The sequence below is a fragment of the Paroedura picta genome, chromosome 1 (genome assembly GCF_049243985.1).
Source record: "Paroedura picta isolate Pp20150507F chromosome 1, Ppicta_v3.0, whole genome shotgun sequence".
NCBI lineage: Eukaryota > Metazoa > Chordata > Lepidosauria > Squamata > Gekkonidae > Paroedura > Paroedura picta.
This window is the reverse complement of record NC_135369.1, coordinates 99,223,965-99,250,412: the sequence shown is the minus strand read 5'-3', so window position 1 is coordinate 99,250,412 and position 26,448 is coordinate 99,223,965. Positions and strand designations below refer to the sequence as shown.

General features: G+C 43.0%; 1 protein-coding gene and 1 long non-coding RNA gene across 7 annotated transcripts in view; one reads left to right on the top strand and one right to left on the bottom strand.

The window, feature by feature from the left end:
• Window positions 1-26,448, top strand: part of ESR1 (estrogen receptor 1) — a 284,464-nt gene that overhangs the window by 93,220 nt on the left and 164,796 nt on the right. The window contains exon 1 of one of the 5 annotated variants that reach the window (XM_077349633.1): window positions 23,352-23,513. The exons of the other annotated variants lie outside the window; for them this stretch is intronic. The gene's annotated coding sequence lies outside the window, so the exon portion shown is untranslated. Of the gene's footprint in view, window positions 1-23,351; window positions 23,514-26,448 lie in introns of those variants that run through there. 5 annotated transcript variants of the gene reach the window in all.
• LOC143843522 (uncharacterized) lies at window positions 7,767-26,379 on the bottom strand. Of its 2 annotated transcripts, none has more exons than XR_013233586.1 (2): window positions 26,281-26,379; window positions 7,767-7,949 (listed from the first exon to the last, which is right to left on the bottom strand). It is a non-coding gene; the product is annotated as an uncharacterized LOC143843522 (long non-coding RNA). The 2 variants fall into 2 exon arrangements; XR_013233585.1 differs by lacking the exon at window positions 26,281-26,379 and adding an exon at window positions 22,713-23,188.

Here is a 26,448-nt window from a genome sequence, read left to right as displayed (position 1 = left end):
ACCCAAGGGGGAGGGGATGTTGGCTCTTGTTCGCTGATCCCAGGCTCAACCAAAAACCTGGCGGAAGAGCTCCGTCTTGCAGGCCCTGCGAAACCTGGTAAATCCCGCAGGGCCCGCAGCTCCTCCGGGAGCTCATTCCACCAGGTAGGGGCCAGGACCGAAAAGGCCAGGCGCGCTTCCCTAGGGCCGGGAACCTTTATTACTTCGTATGTCTAAATATAATTAGCAGAAAACATACCACAAGTTTAAAGAGGAGTGTTTCCATAGTCTTTCTGCACCCTTGTGAATTGAGTATAACGGTATCAGCAACAACATTTAACTTGCAATTTCTGCTTGAAGAAAAGGATTATTTCTATTAATACTGAAATAGTTACATCTGCTGCAAAAAAAGAGATAAGACACCTGGCATTGAAAGATAAAGCAGAAATGTTCAAAGCCCTGGAACATTAAACTATTTCTGGGAGATTTCTCAGAATAGTTTAGAAGCCAGAGGTACAGATACAAAAGGAAGGTAGAAAGTGTCCAATGAAAAGTCGATCTTGTTGTGTTTGATAGCAAGATAAGAGCAATACTAATCCCCCCCCCCAAAAGGTTTGTCATATATTTTTTTGAGTTGTTCTGGATGAAAAGTAAGAGTTTCCTTCTGAATTTGTGCTGTACCTATGAAAATCTTTTAATAATCATAAGGCTGGCATTGCACATTGTAAGGGATGCCAATAGGCAGGAGGTCAGGAGCCCTCAGACTTCTGCTCACCACCAGGGATTGTGTTTATGTATGTATGTGTGTGTGTGTAAAATGTGTGCGTGTGGATATGAAACACTTGAGGCCTACTGCACAGGGTTGTTGTGCAGATGAAACAGGAGGCAAAAGAATCCCACAACAACATCCAGTTTCATCTGCACAACAATCCTGAGTGGTAGGCCTCAAATTTAATGTGGTTTTAACCTGTTTTACATGTAACCCACCATGAGTCTACGGAGAGTGGTAGGATACAAGTCAGAAAAATACATGTTCAGAGAGTGGTGGAGAAGAGATATGCATGGCTTGGCTGTGTCTTCCCTTCAGCAATGAGTCTGGCCACAGACTCATTGCTGGAGGGCGAGGTGAGAAGGGGCTTTTATGTGGTGTCCCTGTGAGTCAACTGTTAGGCAGAAGAGGAAACTTTCCCCCTTCAAAAGGAAAGCACACCCATGCCCTCAGACTCCCCTGCATTGCTCTCAGTCAGGGGCTGTTAGGGGCTCCCTTCACAGCAGCCCTGAAGGGAAGGGGTGCGGGAGGTGCGGAATCCTGAGCAAGAGCAGTAATTGGCCATGAGTGGGAGAGATTCCACCAATAGGAGGCTTTGAAACCTTCAGCATTTTGTCACGGTGTAATGGTCATGATTTTATGTGTATGGGTGTATATATATATTTACCAAGAAGAACTATGTGAACACATCACCTCCTTTTCCTAGCACGCCTTTGAGCACATTACTGCTCTGTGCATTCATATCAGGGTGTGAAAAGTGAGGCAGGCACAAGTCCACTGTCCCTGTCCCTGCCTTTTCACACTGCCTGGCTCATGATGATGCCAATGCAAGGAAGAAGTAGCTGAAGGAGGCAAAAGGGAGTTGGCCTGCATGCTTGTGCCCACTTTTCCCTCTTTGAACACTGACTGAATGGTTGGAAGGATCATGTACTCAAAGCTATGATCTTATGCCATAAAGATTTTTCTCTCAGATAGATTCCAATATTGGAAACGAACCAGGCTGAAATAAAGATGTTAAAGCATCAGAATGATGTGAGCTGAGCCAAGGGAAAGGGGCCGGCTTTCTAGTTTGGATCTTAATGAACATGCATCCACCATCCATCATATTCTCCTCTGCTGCTCCTTCATGATGCTGTCTTCTGTCACATTATCAGGTGGGCTTTTCTGGCTTCTCTTTTTTTGCCCCCTCAGGGCTAATCATTTTTTAAGAAACAGCTGTGGTGGCAGCTGTGGGAATTCAGCGCCATCTCAGCTGCAATCACAGAACTAGGTGGTGTTTTCTTTCTTCTCATTTAAGGCAAGATACTTCTTATGTTGCCTTGTAATGGCATTTGAGAGAAGAACAATGAACTCATCTTATATGCATTACAAGTGCAGTAAATGTAATGAAGGTACTAAGTAACATTTGAAGGCCGTGGATCCAAAAGCAAGTTTGTAAGCCAGCAAAGACAGCCTTTCTCAGTGGTTGTCTTGAAGTCAATACACTTAATCTTTTGGCTTTGGTATCCTGTATAAAATACCAAAATGCTTCCTGCTGGAGACATCTGGAGTAAGGGTCTAGATCCCAGATGTGGCATCAGAGATACGAACAAATCACTTCTCTGTCTCTCGCTGGTCTGAGAACTAGAAATTCAATCTGCCAATGCCTCTACATTTTCAAAGAAATAGAGTGGATTAAGAAACAACCAATCTGTAAATCACCTGAAATATTGCAATTTTGAATTGTCAGACTCTTAAAAACACTAGGCCAGCCATAAATATGTTACATTAATTTATTATTTAAATTAAGCACAAAACACAAAAACGATTAGGCAATGAATCAGCATGGAAACTTTAGCCACAACTTTATCCAGCAAGGGTCCCTTCTGCTTTCCAAAACTAATAAAAGTGATTTAAATGACAAGCTTGAGAAACCCACCTGTTCAAGTATCTCTGAGATACCTCTCCAAAATAACCAAGCTTATGAAATACCTTCTGAATCATAACAAAGAACAGTTGATTATGCCATGGCTTCCAATGCTTTAAGTTGAAATTAACAGCTAAGACGTCTAATAAGATTCTTTCTTGACCTTACCCGTGGAACTGATTCTTTTGCTTTTATTCATTTTTATAACTTTTCCCCTGCCAAGATAATAGAGTTGAGCTGCATTTTACAGCAGTGAACCCTGTTCCAGCTGCAGACATCTTGTAAGTATATATTGTATCCAAGGCGATCCCAAACTAAAAGAGAGCTTTTAGCACCGGTTTATATTTCAGGGCACAATCTGCAGTTGCAGTTTTATAGTGTATGATCATATCTACTGAAAAATATGACATGCATACGCATATGAACTCACATATACAATGTTTGGTATATTTTCAATTTGAAATATCTTTTTAAAAGTTTAAATATTTCCAATTTTTTTTCCAAAAAAGAAATAGATAAACAGTAAATTAAAAAAATTGTGCCTAACAGTTTAGGAACTATTATCTTTAACCGCTCCTGCGGTTAAATAAAAGGGCAAGGCCACCTGGGGAGGAGTTAGGGCGGGCCCTGTCCAGGATAAAAACTCAGAGGGCCCAATCAGGAGCAGCAAATTCATTTAATCATGAATTTTTTTCACTTGTTCTTCTTGTTTTAAATTTAAGAAGTAACTAACAGATGAGTAGTCATGTTGATCTGAAGCAACAGAACAAAGTGAGTCCAGTGGCACCTTTAAGACCAAAAAGGTTTTATTCAGGGTGCTAGTTTAAAAGCCTGGCTGATCCTCCCCTCCCCCATCCTGGTGGGCAGGAGGCCTGAGAATATGGAAGCCCAGCAATGGGAGTTGGGCCACCAGGGCCAGCACTGCACCATGGATATATGGAGTGCAGCCAGCCAGCCTTCCCCGTTCCCTGGCAAGCAAGAGGCCTGAGAGTGCGGTGACCCAGTTATGGGAGCTGATGCTGTGGTGAAGCATGTCTGGCTGGCCTCCTCCCCCCCTCCCAGGTTTCTGCTGGCTCTTCTTCCTCCTGAGTGTCTGGAAGTGGCATGAAGGGATGAGGAGGATGGGGGTGGAGAAGACTCAAATTGGCCCTCAGAGGAGGAATGCCCTCTCACTATTGGATGCATGTCCCCCACTGAGAGCCAATTGGGGCAGGGTTTAACCAATGCATCATCTGTATGCAAACCAGGTTTTATTAGAGCTACAGATAAGTTTGTGTGTGCATGCACATTTCTTCAGATATCATCCATCATACTATATCAAAGTACATCAATTGTAATAAATGATCTTTTTGTGTTATAATCATCTGTTCAAACTAAGTATTTTCTCCTTTAAAATATCTGAATGTTTTATAATGTTTTTACCCATATGAAAGAAATTCAGTAGTTGACAAACAGGTACAAAATTGCTGAGGGGGTTCAGACCCATGCTAAAAGTTCAATCCATGCAAAAAGTTCTTTAAATTGTTCGCATGCCAGAGAATCATGACATAACGAATGTAAATAATTGAGAATTAATTGCTCTGGATGTGGGGGCACTATTTGATCAGTCAGCACTATGGTGGCACCCCAGGCACACTTAGAAGATACAAAAGAGATCAGTGACGGATGGGACTATCTCCATACGCAAGATGCTTATTTGAAAGCAATAAAGGTCTGAGGGAGCCCAGTATGAATAAATCCTCATGTTTACATGTAAAGTGCAGTGGTGGGAGGTATCTTTTTCCAAACAACATAACTAGAGTTTCCAACTCTGGGTTGGGAAATTTACAGAAATTTGGGAGCAGAGCCTGGGCAGGGTAGAGTCTAAGGAGGGGATCGAGCTCAGTGAAGATGGATTGCCATAGACCGGTGGAGGTGTTGAACTTATTTTTTAAGAGGGACGAATCTGACATAAATGTGCCACAAAATTTAAGGCCACAAACCAGTGAACCAAACTTTATCAAGTAAAGCAGCCAGATTGATGTGTCCTTATTGCAAGACCCCATGGACTGTGGTATGTGTGTACAGAGGAAAACCTGCAGCGGTGGAATGGAGAGCCAGCAGTGCTGGGTTGGTTAGATGCCCCTATGCTGTCTAAAGGGATGGCAAGCCCCTTCCCTAGCCTGCTCCCGCAGCCAGCGTTGTCAACCAGGGCCCAGGGTAAAAACATGAAACAGCTGTGTTGAACAACCCCTCCCCCCATTCCTGCAAAAATGGGGGGACAGTGGCCCAGACTCAGGGCCAGGTGTACAGCAGGACCAAGGCCAAACACAGCCCGATAAATTAGATGTGCTTGTGAGGCAGCCAAGGCTACTAGGTGATCCATGGAAGGGCAATGCCGGGGGTTCAAGCCAGAGATCATCAGCAAGCTGTGCCACTTACATGTGGTAGCAGCTGCTCCAGGCTGAAGACCACCAGATGGGGAAACAGCCACTACTTGCACAAGGCTGCACGCATGATATAGGCCACAGGCCACCCAGTGACCAATATAGTCAGACTTCACTTGCCCTCCCCTCCCATGAAGCAACAGCTGGCTGGGGCTGAAGGCTGCTGGGTGTACCATGGGAGAGGGAGGGCTTACTAGAACTGTGGATGGGCCAGTTTGGATCCTGGGCCTTATATTTGACAACTCTGCCATCAAGTCTGCCTTCCAAACCTGATGTTATCTCTAGAAGTGATCTCTGCATTCTGGAGATCAGCTTTAGTTCCTAGAAAACTCCAGGTCTCACTAGAGATCCTGGCAGAAACAAAGTAAAGACAAGCTGTCTTGTGATGGCTGAAGTTTATTCAGTTTTGGCAGATTGTAAAATGGAATAAACTTCAGCCATCATCAGCCACCTTGTCTTTGCTTCATTTCTGCCAGGATCTTCGGCTGGCTGGTTCTCTAGAATCTCACTTGGAGATTATCAACCTGAGACATAATGGGGAAAGCATCTCTCTAAATTAAATGGGCTCAAGACTCAGTTAAAAAAAAGAAAGAAAGCTGGAAATCCAGGGAACCTGATGCCTATTTTGGTATCATAGTATGTTTATATAACACTCTTATTCTGCCAATTAGAAAGGAAATAAAAGCTACCAGGGAAATATGCTGTGTTGTATTACCAGCCACAACAAAAACCAGGAAACTACCCACCAATCCCTCTGTGGAAAACACCAATCTCTGCATTAAAGGTCCTAGGAGAGGCTCACTCCTGCTGTACATACCATGTGAGTGAGAAATCTAGGTGAAATAGAACATCTGAACATAGGGAGGATCTTATTGGAAGGGTTGCTAACTAGACATATGACCCAATGAAACATTTGTCGCCATCTAGGATGGGATTTAATGGAGTTTTAGGATTATTTGCAGTTATATGGGGGATCATTGTTACCTGCCACGATCCACTATGTCTGAGTGGCAGGTTATAAATGGGAAAATAAATAGATTTCATGTGATACAATGCAGAGACATGTTGTAGTAGTGCTTATGTGAGATAATAGGAAATCAAATCCCCCAGGTGCCCCTGAAAGCTCCTGCACAGCAGAGTGCACTTCGGATTACCGTTCCACCATCCCTGACATCTTCTAAAGTAATTATTTCAGAACTGTTAGATAATCTTTGTGTGCTATCCATTCCCTATGTTCAGGTCAGCACTTTTTAAAAAAATGCACGTTTACAAAGTGTGAACTGGCTTTAAAGAATGAGTTGTTTGTGCTGTTTTGTTCCCTACTCCACCATGAGTCAAACCATCCAGTTAGGATTTGAAGGCTATAGTAGGCTCCACAGGGGTTAGATAACTATGGCTGTCAAACAGGTTTCAAGAAGTTTGATTGGCTATTCTTATCCCACAGTTCCTCTGAAAACGGAGTGCTTATATGCTGGCTTAAATGGTCAGCAGCACCTGTGTTTCAGACTTGAATACATGCACTAGCTACATGGCAGAATGGAGAACCTAAGAGGTAGTGGAGGGGGTCAGCATCCACAGTTATTTTTGGCAATCCTAACATACTGAGAAATTCTAAATTTTCCTGCTGGATCCCCATATCTTATGGCCTCCTTGCTCATCCACAGTTGACCATTCTGTATGACTTATAAATAACTTGTTCCAGTTATTAATCACAGAATGTATCTTTTTTTTAAAGGTACAGCTTGCTAGTAATATCTTCTGTGCAAGCTTCATTAAACTAAATGGTGTTCCCCAATGACCTTGCTCATTACAATGGGCCTTGTACAAGATAAGTTTCTCAGTAACTGTGTCCACAATGCATTTTTTCTTCTCTTAACTTGACTAGGTTCAGTTTCAAATCACTGGGGTGAATCCAACCATCCTCCAACATCGATGGCATTTCACCCAATGCAAGAGCCATTTAAATTGGAATAAGACTGCTTAGGCTGGTGGAGGGTTTCCAACTTTGCTTAGTGGAGAGGCAGGACAGAGGTGGGATACACCCCAATATAATATGTTGTAGCTCTTCTGTATCAAACAAACGTACAGCTTATTTTAAAACACCTTATGTAATATAGTCCTTTATGACATAAAATAAGTCTTTGGACCAAATTTTATATTTGGAAGCAGATTAGCCACTATCTCTGTCATTACTATCATGGAGGTTTGGGTTTGTTTTTTTGGTTTTTGTTTAGAAAGAAGTGGTACTAAGAGTTATAGCAGAAATCACTTGCCAAGTATATTTTACCGAAAATTATACTGTTACATTGCAACATCTATTTTTATAGCAGGGTATTTGCTGCTAAAGAGTAATCCGGCCTGTAAGAGAATTATTGCATGGGATTATTGATCATTCCAGTATAGTTCAGGATAGGAGTGGCACCATCTGGTACAAGCAGAAATCTGTAAACAAAGGAAAAACAAAGAAACTAAAATTGTTACTATAATGAATAACTCTGATTTCTATCCTTCACCCCCTTGGCACCTAGCTGTGCTCTTTGATCTCTTCTGTTCTGAGCATGTAAACATCTGCCAAGAAAGAACGGCTGCTGTTGAAACACCAAGGTCCCATTTGTTCCACTTGAGAGATGAAAATGCGTTTTTGTCTTTATACAACAGCAACATCAAACTGTGAAGGATGCAGCTAATCAGTTACATGTTTTTAATAGCCTCTTTGTTGGTACGTATTTTGGATAGAGTTTTACTTGGCTTCCGTTTGTGGTAGAAGAAGCCATTTCCAAGCATAATTCTAATTTCAAATGTCAGAAGCTTATTGTCATTGATATCAGGGCAGCTCATCACGCAGTTCACCTTTTCATTATTTCATCTCCTGTAAAAAAAAAGAAAAGTCAGGTTTAGAGAAGAGATGCTTTGGGGAAGAAGTGTGGGCTTCAGAAAAACCATGGGTGGGTGCAAGGTACTTTGTAGAGTTACCGAGTGTCGAGGCATAGAGCAGAAAAAGAAATTTTAACATTTCAGTTATTCTCAGTAAACCAAATACTGCAGCTGAATGTTAGTTATGATATATTAATACAAATATTTTACATGAGGATGTAGACATGCATCCTGGTCTCTATGGTGTAGAACAGGGATCCTTAGTCTTGTTTAACTGGTTGGTACTTCAGATATTTCAACAGGCTCTTTAGTTCCTCTTCGCTTTCTGCCATTAGAGTGGTATCACCTGCATATCCGAGGTTGTTGATATTTCTTCCTGCAATCTTGATCCCAATTTGTGACTCATCTAACCCCGCCTTTCTCATGATGTGCTCCGCATACGTTAAATAGGCAAGGCAACAATATACAGCCTTGCCGAACTCCTTTCTCAATTTTGAACCAATCAGTGATTCCATGTTCAGTTCTCACTATTGCTTCTTGACCAACATATAGGTTTCTCAAGAGACAAATAAGATGCTCTGGTATTCCCATCTCTTTAAGAACTTGCCACAATTTGTTGTGCTCCACATAATCAAAGGCTTTAGCATAGTCAATGAAGCAGAAGTAGATATTTTTCTGGAACTCCCAAACTTTCTCCATGATCCAGCGTATGTTGGCAATTTAATCTCTAGTTCCTGCCTGTCCTTCTGGAAGTTCACGGTCCACATATTGCTGGAGCCTAGCTTGTAAAATTTTGAGCATAACTTTGCTAGCATGAGAAATGAGTGCAATAGTGCGGTAGTTTGAACATTCTTTGGCATTGCCCTTCTTTGGGATTGGAATGTAAACTGACCTTTTCCAATCTTGTGGCCATTGTTGAGTTTTCCAAATTTGCTGCCATATTGAGTGTAGCACTTTTACTGCATCGTCTTTTAAGATTTTGAATAGTTCAACTGGAATGCTGTCACCACCGCTAGCTTTATTGTTGCTCAGACTTCCTAAGGACCATTTGACTTTCACATTCCAGGATGTCTGGCTCCAGGTCAGTAACTACCCCATTGTGGTTATCAGGGATGTTAAGCTCGCTCTTGTATAGTTCCTCTACATAATTTTGCCACCTTTTAAAAATTTCTTCTGCTTCTGTGAAGTCCCTACCATTTTGGTCCTTTATCACAGTGGTCCCCAACCTTTTTGAGGCTGGGGACCGGCAGGGCAACTGCCCGCCCGCGCTTGCGCAATACGCAGGCGCGGCCCTGATTCCCTCTCCCCCCCTCCCGCAGTAAGAAGCTTTTTTACTGCGGGGAAGTTTTTTACTGCGGGGGGGGGGGCGGGGAGAGGGAGCTGCATGAAATGGTGTGCCCCGTCCTCAAGAAGCCATCTCTGGACCCGCATGACCCTGCAAGCTACCGCCCAGTAGCGCATTTAGCATTCCTGGGTAAGGTGGTAGAAAGGGCTGCGGCAGACCAGCTCCTAGTGTTCCTGGAAGATACTTTGGCACTCGATCCATACCAGTCTGGCTTCCGCCCTGGTCATGGGGTTGAGACAGTGTTGGTCTCCTTGTTGGATGATCTCCGTCGCCAGCTTGACCGAGGCGGCTCTGCTGTGGTAGCTCTTTTAGATCTGTCAGCCGCGTTTGACGTGGTCGATCACGAGCTGCTAGCGAGCCGCCTCGCCGGTACAGGGATAAGGGGTACAGCGTTACGCTGGATACGCTCCTTCCTCCAAAACCGGACACAGAGGGTAGCTGTGGGAGAGGAAGTATCGGGCCCTTACTGGCTTCCTTGTGGAGTCCCACAGAGCTCGGTGCTCTCTCCTACATTATTCAACATCTTTATGCACCCTCTAGTTCAACTGGTACGGAGTTATGGGCTGGGTTGCCATGAGTATGCTGATGACACCCAGCTCTTTCTCCTCATGGATGGCCACCCGGACTCTCCCCCAGATCCATTGGCCAGATGTTTGGAAGCCGTAGCTGGATGGCTCAAGCAGAGTTGCCTGAAACTCAACCCCTCCAAGACGGAGGTCCTATGGTTGGGCCGTAGGGGGGCAGATCAGGAAGCGCGCTTACCCTCTCTGGCTGGGACGCAACTTAATATCGCGTCTCAGGCCAGGAATCTAGGGGTCACTATCGATGCCTCACTAACACTCGAGGCGCAGGTTAAGGAGGTAGCTGGCCAGGCATTTTTCTATCTTTGCCAGGCTCGGCTACTAGTGCCCTATCTGTCCTCCGAACACCTGGGCACAGTGATCCATGCGATGGTTACCTCCAGATTAGATTTCTGTAACTCGCTCTACACCGGCCTGCCTTTGGGCTTGATCCGGAAACTGCAACTCATCCAAAATGCGGCTGCTAGAGTACTCACAGCTACACTGTGGAGGGGTCAAATCCAGCCAGTTCTGAGGCAGCTGCACTGGTTACCGGTTGTCTTCCAGATCAGGTTCAAGGTTTTGGTTTTGACCTTCAAGGCCATCCGTGGTCTAGGCCCAGCATATATGAGGGATCGCCTTTCGCCCTATATCCCCCGCAGGGCTTTACGCTCTGCGGGGGCTAGTCTATTGGTTGTTCCCGGCCCCAAGGAAGCCCTCCTGGCCGCGACCAGGGCCAGGGCCTTCTTGGTCCTGGGCCCAACCTGGTGGAATGAGCTCCCGGAAGAGCTGAGGGCCCTGCGGGAATTACCAGCATTCTGCTGGGCCTGTAAGACGGAGCTCTTCTGCCAGGCTTATGGTTGAGGCCGGGCAGCAAGAAGATCTAGCCCCCCCCCTCACAAACTGGTGGCAGAGTGTGTCAACCCCCTGTAGTTGAGGATGCAGAGACTAGACGAGTAAGATTATGCCATCATTGTTGCTACTGTAACCAATTGGTTACTAACTATTGTAATTTTATTTTTATCGTATGAATTTTAGGGGATGGGGTTATGTAAGCCACCTCGAGCCTTCAGGGGGAGGCGGGATATAAATACAATAATGATGACGATGACGATGACGATGATGATAATGTACTCTTCATATCTTCATTTTTCTTGAAAAGATCTCTGATCCTCCCCATTCTATTGTTTTCTTCTATTTGTTTGCACTGTTCATTTAAGAAGGCATTCTTATCTCTTCTAGATTTTCTCTGGAATTCTGCATTCAATTGGGTGTATCTTTCTCTTTCTCCCTTGCCTTTCACTTCCCTTCTCTCCTTAGCTATTTGTAAAGCTTCCTCAGACAGCCATTTTGCTTTCTTGCATTTCTTTTTCTTTGGGATGGTTTTAGTTGCTACCTCTTGTACAATGTTGCGAACCTCTGTCCATAGTTCTTCAGGCACTTGGTCTATCAGATCTAATTCCTTAAATCTATTTGTCACTTCTATTGTACATTTGTCAGGGATATGATTTAGTTCGTAACTGAGTGGCCTGGTACTTTCCCCTACTTTCTTCAATTTAAGTCTAAATTTTGCAACAAGAAGCTGATGATCTGAACCACAATCAGCTCCTGGTCTTGTTTTTACTGACTGTATAGAACTTCTCCATCTTTGGCTGCAGAGCACATAGTCAATCTGATTTCTGTGTTGACCATCTGGTGATATCCATGTGTAGAGTCATCTCTTGGATTGTTGGAAAAGAGTGTTTGCTATGACCACTGTATTCTCTTGACAAAATTCTACCAGCCTGTGCCCTGCTTCATTTTGTACTCCAAGGCCAAACTTGCCTGTTATCCTGGTTATCTTTTGGCTTCCTACTTTAGCATTCCAACTCCCCATGATGATAAGCACATCATTCTTGGCGTTGCTTCTAGAAGGTGTTGTAGGGCTTCATAGAACTGGTCAACTTCATCCTCTTCAGCAGCAGTGGTTGGGGCATAGACCTGGATCACTGTGATGTTGAATGGTTTGCCTTGGATTCGAACTGAGATCATTCTGTCATTTTGGGGATTGTATCCCAAGACTGCTTTTCCTACTCTCTTATTGATTATGAAGGCTACTCCATTTCTTCTGCGAGATTCTTGCCCACAGTAGTATATCTGATGGTCATCTGAATTAAATCCACCCATTCCTGTTCATTTTAGTTGAATGTCGATGTCCAGTCTTGTCATCTCTTGTTTAACCACGTCCAGCTTGCCTTGATTCATGGATCTGACGTTCCAGGTTCCTATGGAATAAAAATCTTTACAGCATCAGACTATCTTTTCACCACCAGTTACCTCCACAACTGAGTGTCCTTTCGGCTTTGGCCCGGTCACTTCATTCATTCTGGAGCTGCTCGTACTAGCCGTCTGCTCATCCCCAGTAGCATATTGGACACCTTCTGACCTGAGGGGCTCAACTTCCGGCGCCATATCGTTTTGCCTTTTGAACTTGTCCATTGGGTTTTCATGGCAAAGATACTGGAGTGGTTTGCCATTTCCTTCTCCAGTGGATCACCTTTTGTCAGAGCTCTCAGCTATGACCTGTCCGTCTTGGGTGGCCCTGCACAGCATAGCTCATAGCTTCACTGAGCTACGCAAGCCCCCTTGCCACGACAAGGCAGCAATCCTTGATGGGGGCACTTTTGCACGAAAGGGATAATAAATGTATTGGAGCATTTCAGTTATTCATCTAAATCACGGACACGCCAGGGCCGGCTGCTGCAGTTGCACACTCTTGACAGTTTAATTCAATGCTCTCTTTTTCTCCTAGTTTTCTTTCCTTCCTTCTCTCCCCCCCCCCCCCCGATCTTCCCTTTCTTTGCAATTAAGCTGTGATTCCCCCTCAGAAGACCCAGGCACAGTTTTGTCAATACAACACGCAGGTGAGACAGGCTGCTGTCTGTTAATTGTATGAGTATGTGGGCCAAAGGGAGTGGGTGCAAGGGGCTTAGGTTTGCCAACTTTAGGTTGAGATTTGGGAGTGGAACTAGGGAGAGTAGGATTTGGGAAGGGAAGAAATCTTAGCTGAATATTACATCAGAGAACCCTCCCTTCAAAGCAGCATTTTCCCCCAGAAGAACTGACCTTTGATCATTCCTGGAGATCTCCAGGTCCCACCTGGAGGCTGACAAACCTAGAGGGGCCTATCCGATCTCCTGCGTCCTGACCTCAACTGGAAGAATGAGCTCTGTCTAGAATTCAGAAAGCTCTTGTAGGGCCCTCAGCTCTTCTGGGAGCTCATTCCACTAAGTCGGTGCCAGGATGGAAGAAGCCCTGATTCTGGTCAAGGCCAGGTGAACCTTTCAGGGGCCAGGGGCCACCAACAAGTTGGTACCCATAGAGTGTAGGGCTCTGTGGGGGGGCATAAGGTGACAGGTGGTACCTCAGATATGTGGGTCCCAGACTGCAAAGGGCCCTAAATGTCAAAACCCCAACTTTTAACCTGATCTGGGCTGTAATGCAGCTGCCTCAGCACAGGCTGAATGTGAGCTCTCCAATGTGTTCCATTAGCAGCTGCATCCTGTACCAGGTCCAATTTCAAGGTCAGAGACAAGGGTAGGCCAGTGTAGAGTGAGTTACAGAAGTCAATTCTGGAGGTGACCATCGCATGGATCACCATGGCCAGGTGCCATTGCCAGGTGCTCTGATATGATCTCTAATGTCACTTTCTTTACTGAATCCAGCTTGAACATCTGGCATTTCTTGTTCCATATATGGGAACAGTCTTTCTTGTAAAGTTTTGAGCATTGCTTTACTTGGTCTGATAACTGTTGCAGACTTTTGACATCTCGTTCTATTGGAATTGGAACCGAGACTGAGTGTTTCCGGTGTCTTTCCATTTCCATATTGGTTGGCATATCCTCATTAAGATTTTGATAATTTTTTTTTCAGTTGTCTTCTGTTCGCCTTGCAGTCCAAGGGACTCACACAAGTCTTCTCCAGCACCAGAGTTCAAAAGCCTCCATTCTTTGACACTCAGCCTTCCTTATGGCCCAACTTTCACAGCCATACATCGCAACTGGGAAGACCATTGCCTTGACTACACGCACTTTCATTGGCAGGGTGATGTTTCTGTTTTTTAGGATGCTGTCTAGATTTGCCATAGCTTTCCTCCCCAGGAGCAAGTGTCTTTTAATTTCTTTGCTGCAACCCCCATCTGCAGTGATCTTGGAGCCCAGGAAAATAAAATCTGTCACTATCTCCATTTCATCCCCATCTATTTGCTAGGAATTGAGAGGGCCAGATGCCATGTATCCATTGTAGTTTAGCTTATATTTAAAGAAGCTTAGCTAAGCTTTTTGCTTAGTAATCATATGTTCAAACTCAGTCTTTTCTCTTAAGGCTCCTCCATCCATATTCATTCTTTTAATCTTGGTAATAAATTAACCATTAACATTTATTATCTAGCCTCTTGTGGCGCAGGGTGGTAAGGCAGCAGAAATGCTATCTGAAGCTGTCTGCCCATGAGGCTGGGAGTTCAATCCCAGCAGCCGGCTCAAGGTTGACTCAGCCTTCCATCCTTCCGAGGTCGGTAAAATGAGCACCCAGCATGCTGGGGGGTAAACGGTAATGACTGGGGAAGGCACTGGCAAACCACCCCGTATTGAGTCTGCCATGAAAACTATGGAGGGCATCACCCCAAGGGTCGGACATGACCCGGTGTTTGCACAGGGGATACCTTTACCTTTACCTATTTATTATCTTCATCTTTAATATATTGCCAAGACTTAGATTTCTCTTGAGTGTTTAGCATATTGTCATAGTTTATAAAGTCATTATTGTTTCTCATATTCTCATCACAATAAGCTTCAGTTATGGGGAAACTATCAACATTAAAGCCACTCAAACATTAAGAGAAAATTGGTACAAAATGTTTTTTAGATGGTATATCACTCCTAAGGATATTAAGAAAGTGGATGAAAATTGTAATGGAAAATGTTGGAGATGTCAAGAAATAGATAGAACTTCTTATCATATGTTGTGGACCTATTAAAAAGCGAAAAGCTTCTGGGAGGAAATACATGGAAGAATGCAAAATATATTAAAATTCAAGTTTTCCTATGGTCCATATGATGTTCGGAATAATACCTAACAAACTGCCAAAGGTATTGGAAGATATTTGAATACAGTGACCTTGCTACAAATATTTATGCAATGAAATGGAAAAGTGCTATTTTTCCATGTTTAGAAAATTAGAATTCTAAAATGGCTGAGTATGTACTTATGGCTATACTAACAACATATCAGATCAATGTCAAAGATTGAGGAAAGATCGAGAGTGTTATGAGAACACTAGCTAAATTTATAGAGAGAAATATATTAAAATCTGTGTGTGTGTGGTTGTGTGTGTATATGTATATATATATATATACACATATACACATACACACACACATATATACATATGCATATACATATATACATACATACATACACACACACACACACACACACACATATATATATTGTTATGTATAATTTCTTTCTGTATGTGTAGTCTTTTTCTTGAACATTTTTTTAATTAAAAAAAGATTTTGATGGATTCCCTTTCTGGGACTTGAAATAGTTCTATTGATATCGCATTTACTCTTGGTAATTTGTTACTTCCAAATGCTTTCAATGGAGCTTTCATTTCACGTTCTAAAATAGCAGATTCTTCTTTAAGAGATCCTTCTTCTGTATAGTTCTTCAGTGCATTGTTTCCATATTTTTATTTTGTCATGTTCCATTAATATGTTTCTATGTTGATCTTTCAGCATACTTAGCCTTGCTTTAAATTCCTCCTTGATTTCTTGGATCTGGTAGAACAGATCTCTTGTTTGTCCTTTTTTGTTGTTTTCTCCATTTCTTTACATTGATTATTATATTAGTTTTCTTTATTTCTATGTGCCAGTCACTGGAACACTGTTTTTGAACCTATGTGTCTATTTTTCTTACATTTTGTTTTTGTTTTTCATCTACCTTTAACAATTTAAAGTTTCATCTATCATCCATTTAAGCTTTTCATTTCTTTTGGCTACAGGAAGCCTTTGCATATTCTTTCTTGGTAATGTTGCTTTCAACCAATAGTTCTTCTGGTTCATGTTCAGTTGAATTTAGTAATGCAGATCTGTTCTTTAGGTGCTCTTTAAACTCTTCAAAAATGTTATTTAGATTGTATTTTAACAATAGTAAGGTTTTGGGTTTTTTCAGCTTTATTTTGGTTTTCAATATTAGCAATTCATCATCTGTATCACAATCAGCTCCTATTTTTTTTTTTGCAAAAAATTGATCTTCTGTATCTTCTGCTTATGCTTATGCAATATATTTGATTTTTGTATAGGACTGCTGGTGATGTCCATGTATACAATGTCTGCTTGCTTGCCTGAAGCATATGTTTGCAATGAACAACACTTTGTCTTCACACAGTTCTATGAGTTGCTCTCCTGCTTAATTTTGTGCGCCAAGCCCAAATTTTTCAACAATACGTGATTCTGCTTTGTTTCCCACTTTTGTGTTCCAGTCACCTATGATTAACAGCACATATTATTTAGGCATGTGATCAATTTATTCTTGGACACTTGCATAATATGTTCATTTTTTTCTCATCAGCATCTGTAACTGGGGCATAAACTTGAATAATGGTTATATTGATAAACTTTCCATGAAGTCTAACTGGAGAGCCAGTTTGGTGTAGTGGTTAGGAGTGCGGACATCTAATCTGGCATGCTGGGTTTGATTCTGCACTCCCCCACATGCAGCTAGCTGGGGTCCCTTGGGCTTGCCACACCCCTGATAAAGCTCTTGTGACTGAGCAGTAATATCAGGGCTATCTTAGCCTTACCCACCTCTGTTGCGGGGAGAGGATAGGAATCTGGAGAGTCCTTTGAAAACCAACTCTTCTTCTTCTTCTTTTTATACTATTCAGACTTTGCATTATAACTACTGATTATGCTATAGTTCATCTCACTGAGAGAGCAACTCAATTTCTTCCATGTTTGTCATTATCTGAATAAACACCTTGTAATTTTCTGATGGAAAATGTCCTGATTCAGTCCACTCTAGTTTACTCACTCTTAGGACTGCAATATTTGAAAGTTCCATTTCTTAATTTATGATTTTGAGTTTACCATGATCCAGACTTCTCATGTTCCTTGTTCCTATTATATGAGTCAAACACTTTTAGACTTTCCTTTTGTATCCATTAGTATCAACAACTAAAAGTCCTTTTAGCTTTAATCCAGTTGTGTATTTAGAATAGCAGTACTCATATTTACCATCTGCTCTGTAAATACTCATACGTACAGCTGAACAAGTCCTATCTGACCTGAGGTCCAGAACTATGCCATTTTTTGTTTCAGATTATCTCATCATAGGGTTTTCAAGGTATGAGATGATCAGAAGTGCACAGCACTATCCAAGGTTAGCTAAAATGTCATTGCTGTCGGCTATGATAGATCCTCTGATAGTATCACCTTCCATTACAGCTGCTGCCCAGTAACTACCCTTCAAGGATTCATCCACCCCCATTGCCATGAAAACTGTCTGTTCTATTCTGCTGCTTTGGTTGTTGATTCCTTAAAGGGTTGAACACATCTTAGTCTGGTGTCTCAGCTGTGACTGTTCTGTCTTCAGTGACTCTGCTGTGAGTTTAGACTCCAAACTCCTTACAGTTTTGCTCACAGTTGTTCTCAAACACCCTCACCATGATAAGGTGTGCATCCAAGAGAGAGGGAGTAGAAATAAGCATGTATAAAATGTATTTATTTATTATTAGATTTTTAGACTGCCCCTTCATACCTGGCATCTCAGGCCAGTTCATGAAATTTATATATACAATAGTATCGAAGTCCATTTTAAAAATGGGCTTTCAAAGGCTTTTGTGAAGGCCAGTCAGATTTCTCTGGGGTTCAGGGATGACCAGATGATTTGCTGTTTCTGAGAAAAGCGCTTACCAGGGGATATATTTAGATAGGTGGTCCCTTAATCAGGCCCAGACTGCATATGGCCTTGAAGGTCAAAATCAAAATCTTGAAGTAAACCTGGAACTCCACTGGGAGCCAATGTAGCTGCTGCAATACCCAATTGAATATGGGCCCTCCACAGTGTTCTAGTAAGGACCCATATGTGGAAGAATTTTCGATCAGTTGTAATTTCCAGATTATGGTCAAGGGTAAATCCACATAGAGGGAGTTACAGTAATCTAATCTTGAGGTGACTGTTGCATGGATCACTGTGGCCAGGTGTTCATGGACCAGATAGCTTGGTGAAGATGGAAAAGAAGTTATGAGAAGTGTGTGAGTGTATATATGTGCGTGTTCTGGATTGTAAACAGAAATACATTTTTAGAAAAGGTAATTAAAAATCTAGTCCAAAAGTACTTCACCTTTGGTTTAAAAGGGACACTTCTGCACATATATGTTGCTATGCAAATACAGTTGTGGCGACATTTAACATAGCAAAATTAGAACAAAAATCCAAAGGAATTCTGAAGAGACTGGAAGAAGGATGTTGAACAAAATGTTTGACCCTTCACATATATAGATTTGCATATGCAGAAGAGCCGTATATACAGAACACGAGTGTGGTATAGTGTTTATAATGTTAGACTTATATACCGCTTTTCTCTACCAGGAGTCTCAAAGCAGCTTACAATTGTCTTCTCTTTTCTCTCCCCACAACAGAAACCCTGTGAGGTAGGCGAGGCTGAGAGAGCCCTGATATCACTGCGCGGTTAGAACAGCTTTGTCAGTGATATGGCAAACCCAAGTTCAACCAGCTGGCTGCTTGTGAAGGAAGGGGACTTAAACCTGGCTTGCCAGATTAAAAAGCATGCCTACTGGACTGGGGATACGCTTCTAGGTAACACTGTGTGTGAACGAGACCTTGGGGTACTTGTGGATTGTAAGCTAAACATGAGCAGGCAGTGTGATGCAGCGATAAAAAAGGCAAATGCCATTTTGGGCTGTATCAACAGGGGCATCACATCAAAATCACAAGATGTCATAGTCCCATTGTATACGGCACTGGTCAGACCACACCTGGAGTACTGTGTGCAGTTCTGGAGGCCTCACTTCAAGGACATAGATAAAATTGAAAGGGTACAGAGGAGAGCGACGAGGATTATCTGGGGCCAAGGGACCAAGCCCTATGAAGATAGGTTGAGGGACTTGGGAATGTTCAGTCTGGAGAAAAGGAGGTTGAGAGGGGACATGATAGCCCTCTTTAAGTATTTGAAAGGTTGTCACTTGGAGGAGGGCAGGATGCTGTTTCTGCTGGCTGCAGAGGAGAGGACACGCAGTAATGGGTTTAAACTTCAAGTACAACGATATAGGATAGATATCAGGAAAAAAGTTTTCACAGCCAGAGTAGTTCAGCAGTGGAATAGGCTGCCTAAGGAGGTGGTGAGCTCCCCCTCACTGGCAGTCTTCAAACAAAGGTTGGATACACACTTTTCTTGGATGCTTTAGTTTAGGATGCTTTGGGCTGATCCTGCGTTGAGCAGGGGGTTGGACTAGATGGCCTGTATGGCCCCTTCCAACTCTATGATTCTATGATTAGAAGCTGCCACTCTTAACCACTACACCAAGCTGGGTCTCAAGCCCTGTAAGCCCTGGGTGTAAATTTCCACAATTCCTATCTTGGACTGACCAGTCATAGGACAAATAAGTATAAAAAGGGGAAGGGAGTGTGGCGTTTGTGGTTCTGTTAATGATTCTGCCCAGGACTGAGCTAGAGGTCCATGGCCAGATAGAAGCGGGCAATATAATTGATCAATGCACTGCTAGATCCAGGTTTCAGGATCCAGTCGGTTTAAACTGAAACTGACCAATAGTGCACACTGGTGGGAAGATCCATTGTTTATGAGTGTATATATGTTGGGGTTCCTGTGAGGTTTCTCAGTTCAGTTTTACCTCTTGTATCACCATGCTGAGATCCTAATAAAGAGCTGATTGAACTCCCAGTGGTTCTGGCTTCCTGGAACCAACAGATGTAACAGGGAGAATGGTGTATGCTACTTGAGGTCCTTGGAGGAAGAATGAGGTAAACATGTCATAATTGTCAATTTTGGGTTGTCAGATTACTGGAGATTTGTGAATAGAGCCTGGAAAAGGCTGTGTTTGAGGAGGACTTCCATAGGGTATAATGGCATAACAAAGCAGACATTTTCTCCAGGGGAACTGATCTTTCTAGTGCAGAGATCAATTGTAATTCTGGAAGATCTCCAAACTCCACCTAGTTCTTAGCAACCCTATCAGATAGATGGACTCATCCAAGATTGCCCCAGTTTCATCATAAAATAGATGCCGCTTAGCAGATTACCTGGCAGAGCACACAAGTATTTTCCTTTAGGGTTCCTATACTTTCAGTTCAGTGAGTTTTGCCTCACAAGGGAAGGCAGCAATGGAAAGAAACTTCTTTCCCCAGTAATACTTTTCTATGATGATCTCAGATATGCTATCATCATTTCTATCATTCCCAAAGAAACCCTGGAAGATCAAAAATGGTATACCTCCCCTTCTAGCAGACCATGAACCTGGAACCAGAAATGGAGTTGCCAGGTTCTGTGCAGCTGCTAGTCTATCAAAGTTAAGGTGACCAGATTGTCCCTCTTTTGGAGGTACATCTGGGGGCACCTGGAAAATTGTACTTATGTTGAAATTAACATATATATATTACAATAGAATGGGGAAGACCAGAGATCTTTTCAAGAAAAGGACGCGCAGTAATGCGCAGAGATATGAAGAGAACATTTCATGCAAAGATGGGTATGATAAAGGACCAAAATGGCAGGGACCTCACAGAAGCAGAAGAGATTTAAAAATATGCAGGTCAAGAAGCAACAGTGAGAACCGGGCATGGAATCACTGATTGGTTCAAAATTGAGAAAGGAGTTCGGCAAGGCTGTATACTATTGCCTTGGCTATTTAACTTGTATGCGGAGCACATCATGAGAAAAGCGGGGTTAGATGAGTCACAAATTGGGATCAAGATTGCAGGGAGAAATATCAACAACCTCAGATATGCAGATGATACCACTCTAATGGCAGAAAGCGAAGAGAACCTAAAGAGCCTGTTGATGCGGGTGAAGGAGGAGAGTGCAAAAGTTGGCTTGAAACTCAACATAAAGAAAACGAAGATCATGGCATCCGGCCCTCTCAATTACTGGCAAACATATGGTGAAGAAATGGAAGTAGTGACAGATTTTATTTTCCTGGGCTCCAAGATCACTGCAGATGGGGACTGCAGCAAAGAAATTAAAAGACGCTTGCTCCTGGGGAGGAAAGCTATGGCAAATCTAGACAGCATCCTAAAAAACAGAAACATCACCCTGTCAACGAAAGTGTGTCTAGTCAAGGCAATGGTCTTCCCAGCTGCAATGTATGGCTGTGAAAGTTGGGCCATAAGGAAGGCTGAGTGTCAGAGAATTGAGGCTTTGAACTCTGGTGCTGGAGAAGACTCTTGCGAGTCCCTTGGACTGCAAGGCGAACAAACCGGTCAGTCCTAGAGGAGATCAGCCCTGTCTGCTCCTTAGAAGGCCAGATCCTGAAGATAAAACTCAAATGCTTCGGCCACCTCATGAGAAGGAAGGACTCCCTGGAGAAGAGTCTAATGCTGGGAGCCAATGAGGGCAAAAGAAGAAGGGGACAACAGAGAATGAGGTGGCTGGATGGAGTCACTGAAGCAGTCGGTGCAAACTTAAATGGACTCAGGGGAATGGTAAAGGACAGGAAGGCCTGGAAGATCATTGTCCATGGGGTCGTGATAGGTCAGACACGACTTCGCACCTAACAACAACAACAACCATTTTTGCGTTCTATGAAACTTTCTGTTGCTCTATATAGACCAATTTTTTAATCAAGAACTGCCCCCCCCCCCCCGGTCAATGGTGTCCTGCTTTACCAATGTTAAAATCTGGTCAACCTTGATTCAAGGTTCAGTGAAGATTTACACCTGCTGTTTATACTTTTTATTAACTAATTTTTGGTAAACATTTTATATTGTTGGTAGATGAGTAGGGTTGCCAACCTCCAGGTGTGGCACGAAAACCTTCTGGAATAACAACTGATCTGCAGATGACAGGTCAATTTCCCTGGAGAAAATGACTGCTTTAAAGGCATTGTACCTCACAGAGCATCCTCCCCAGACTCCACTTCCCAAATCTCCAATAATTTCGCAGCACTGACCTGTTCCTGAGAGTACGGGTTTGTCTACCTAGGAATAATTTAGGAGCACAGACCCTTGGGGCTTAAGGTTACCCTCCCAAATATACACATCTTTGAAGATTATGGGTGCCCCTCCTAGCCTTGTGTCAAAATGTATGGTGATAATTTATCAGACCAACCTTAAGGTCATTATGGACGTGTAAAATGTGCACCTACTGGTGTTAACCTGTAGTCCTGTTGCACAATCCTAGGTGACAGTACTCCCGGCTAAGCTCATTGACATCAGTAGACTGCACAGATTTACACTGCTTGTGTATTAATTATTACTATCGAGCAGGAGAGTATTATCCTGCAACCAACTGCTGGGTCTCTTTCTTGATGCAAAATCTTTTAAAATATATTTATTTTCAGCATTATGGTTAGAAAGGCTTTTGAAGAAAACTTGCTGACTTTTGCCCTTCAAAATACAGAAGGAAGCCACTCTTCTAAATGCCTCCAAATTTTGACTTGGGTAAGACCCCCAGTCTCTACATACCAAGTTCAAAATATGCTTTGGTTCATAACGCCTCAGAAACTCAGAGCTGCGTCTGCAGAGTTAACGTTGTCAGTGTAACACACATCCTTTTCTTTATTTCCTGAGAAAGATTTTTATACAAAACCTAATGAAGGAATAAACTCAGACTCACCCTTTCCTCTGGAAAACAACAACAGCCTTTTATTAATCCGGAGCGCAGGAGCACCTTAAACACTAGCACAATGTATTTCAGCATTTCTTCCCAGCTCTCGAACTCTTTTGGAAAGCTGGATTGGTTTTTAAGGCTCCTGACCCCAATTATTTTTGCCACATTTTCTATCGTGTAGCGAAATCGGTCACCGTAAGTCAGCTGCGCCTTGACGGCACTTTACGCACTCAGAGTGAAATCTGATTCCAGTTGTGGGCAACAAAAGGGCACCAGGCTTCAGCTGCTGCCACTGAACATGCTCCACTGTACTCGAACCTAGCGTCTGCCCAGTCCTTCACATCCGTGGCTTGCTTCACTTGCCGCGTGGAATCGGTCGCAGCCTCGCAAAGGCGCACATTATTCAAACTTCTTCTCCAACTTCTCTACCAATATGCAAAGTTTTTGCACGTGGCTCCCGTGCTGTTTTCCCCCTTTCCTGCTTTTTTTGTCTGTTTTTTTGTGTGGGGAGGGAGAAAACAAAGTTTGGTGCGGCCCCATTGGTGGGCACAGCCATCAATCAAAAGGAGAAGCCGCTCTCCTTCATGACAATTGGCGAAAGATAAGACAGATCATCACATTGCTAAGGGGAGGGGGGGGGGACGCTGAGCGTGTTCCAGTACAGTTGCTCATTCTTGCCTCTGAAGGTGCGTCTGCTGCGTCAGGATGTTGGACAGAGAGGCAAGCAGACTCTTCGCGTTAAAACTGGCGAGGCGACCAGCGCCCTCAAAGCACCTTTCGCCGAGTGTTCCTGTAGCAGCATTTAAGGTTTGTTCAGGTGCTCCGTCAACACCGGCGCCAAACGCCTCTTAGCTTTTACACACAGGGGCGCCACGGGGAGAGGGAGGCAATAGTGCTGTCGTTCTTTTCAAAATAGCTGCAGTAGGTAACAGTAGGTCTGAAGAAGAGTGCTTGCACTCGAAAGCTCACATCCTGAATAAATCTTTCTTGGTCTTAAAGGTGCTACTGGACTCTGATTCTATTGTGCAGTAAGTAACAGTTTCAGTGCCAAGAAGAGAGGATGCAAAGCCATCAAGCGACCAAGGAAGGTTCTTAAATTGTTTTAAAGTATATAGACACCAAATATTCATAACAGAGTAGGGTGGTTTTGTATGAAGGATGGGAAGAGAGGGTAGCTTTGCTGGTGTCAGGTGCCTCTGCTCCTCTCCCTGGAAGGCTCCTTCATTTAGCGAAAGCAAAAGTTTTACAAGTGGCTTGCTGGGAGGGTGAGATAGTGCAGCCAATAGCCCATAGATAAATCTAATAATAATAATAATAATAATAATAATAATAATAATAATAATAATAATAATAATAATAATAATAATAATAATAGATATAGGGGTTGTCAGCTGCCTGAAGACATAATGTCCTGTCCCTTTATCAGAGGCATAATAGGATGTCGTTCACCAAGTGTCATTATTGACCTCCTTGTCATGTAAAACTTTTCTTGCAAGCTTTGGCACGTTAAACCTCTATTAAAAGGAAAGGCATTTTAATTCAGACTTGAAGGCAACCCCCAAAGATGTGCTATAACAGTTCACTTCTGCAGTAGCACTGATCATGTTACTAGGGGAAGAACCAAATTTTCTCCATATAAATTTCACATGATATTCTTATGGACAAGTTGGTAAAATGCGGTATGGATCCTATTACTGTTAGGTGGACTGAGAACTGGTTGACAATGGCACCCAAAGGGTGCTTGTAAACAGTTCATCGTCTTCATGGAAAGGAGTGATGAGTGCCTCAGGGATCTGTCCTGGGCCCTTTGTTGTTCAGCATATTTATAAATGTTTTGGATTGGATGAAGGAATAGAGGGGGTGATTATTGAATTTGCAGGTTACACTAAACTGGGAGGGGTAGCCAACACACCAGAAGACAGAATCAGAATACAGGATGATATTGACAGGCTAGAAAACTGGGCTGAAAGGAATAAAATGGATTTAAATAGTGATAAATGTAAAGTTTTTCATTTAGGTAGGAAAAATCAAATGCATCACTATAGGATGGGTGACACTTGTCTTGGCAGTAGTACATGTGAAAAGAATCTAGGGGACTTAGTAGACCAGACACTGAACATGAGTCAGCAGTGTGACTCAGTGGCTAAAAAGGCAAATGGGATTTTGGGTTGTATTAAAAGAAGTATAGTGTCCAGATCACACCAGGTGATGTTACCACTTTTCTCCACTCTGATTAGACCTGTGTTCAATTTTGGTCACCACAACTGAAGAAAGATGTAGACAGCACAGGCCAGGCACATATTTTTGGCTTTCTCTTTCAAATTGGTAAGCTCCCTTTTTTCTATGTAAGGTGCTTTCGAATCTATCATTCACCTTTTGTATATATATCAGTTAATAAGTTTTATAGAAGATGAATCTCTTAAGCAGAAAAAAAATATTGTTAATATTTTAAATATTTTTGAAAATAATGGGAGCTTTCAGATTTTCTGCAGACCGCAGCAGCTGTTCTGATATTAATTTAGTTATTAGACTTCTTACCTGCCACTCCCATACGGCTCGTGGCAGATTACAAATGTCTGTATAAAAACCACAATAAAATACCCCTTAAAACCACAGACAAAAATACATCAAATAAAAACAACAAGATGCAGCAAAACCATTAAATCCTCGATCTGCCTTATAGAGATTGTAAAATCATTAGGTCCCCAATTCTGTCCAATAGAGAGGGCAAGGAAGGGCAGATGACTCCAAGTCCGCCATACCACTAATAGGGTCTTTGTCCTAAGGGGGGGTCAAACAGATCTTCCTTAGTGCGCCGGCCTCAACCATAGACCTGGAAGAAGAGCTCCATCTTGCAGGCCCTGCAGAATGATGGAAGCTCCCGCAGGACCCGTAGCTCCCCCGGGAGCTCCTTCCACCAGGTAGGGGCTAGGACTGACAAGGCCCTGGCCCTGTTTGAGGCCAGACGCGCTTCCCGAGGGCTGGGAATGACCGAAAAAATTGTGCCCGCAGAGTGCAAGGCCCTGTGGGGGGGGGGGGCATAAGGCGATAGGCGGTCCCTCGGGTATACGGGTCCCAGACCGCGTAGGGGCTTAAAGGTTAACACCAAAACCTTGGACCAGATCTGGACCGCAACTGGCAACGAATGCAGCTGCCTCAGCACTGGCTGGATATGGGTCCTCCATGGTGTTCCTGTGAGGACCCTAGCTGCTGCATTTTGTACGAGCTGCAATTTCTGGGTCAAGGGCAGGCCCGTGTAGACCGATGTTTGATCACCGTATCAAAACTCTAAATACCAAGTATAAACATTAAATTTTTTCATGGTATTTGGGTATCTGTAACATGAATAAAATATAATGCTCACACAGTTGTTGGAGATTTTTGTAGTCCAGTTGTTGTGACTAGTGGGGAGCCATGTTGATTTGAAGCAGCAGAACAAAATTTGAGTCCAGTGGCCCAAAAGCTTATACCTTGAATAAAACTTGGTTGCTTCTAAAGGTGCCACTGAACACAAAACTGGATAGCATCGCTGTCGGAAAAACACACACCCTGCACACAAAAAGAATTGTATTACCATTCTCCAATTTGTGGGAGTAGTTTGGAACAATGCCCCATTGTGCAAATTACAGTGTAGCATCTGAAAACAGCATGCCTGTCAACGATGGACAGGAAACCACAGTGAAGAATGCAGAACATTGGGATGATTCCACTCTAGAATAAGAACTTGGTTGCTGAGCTAACT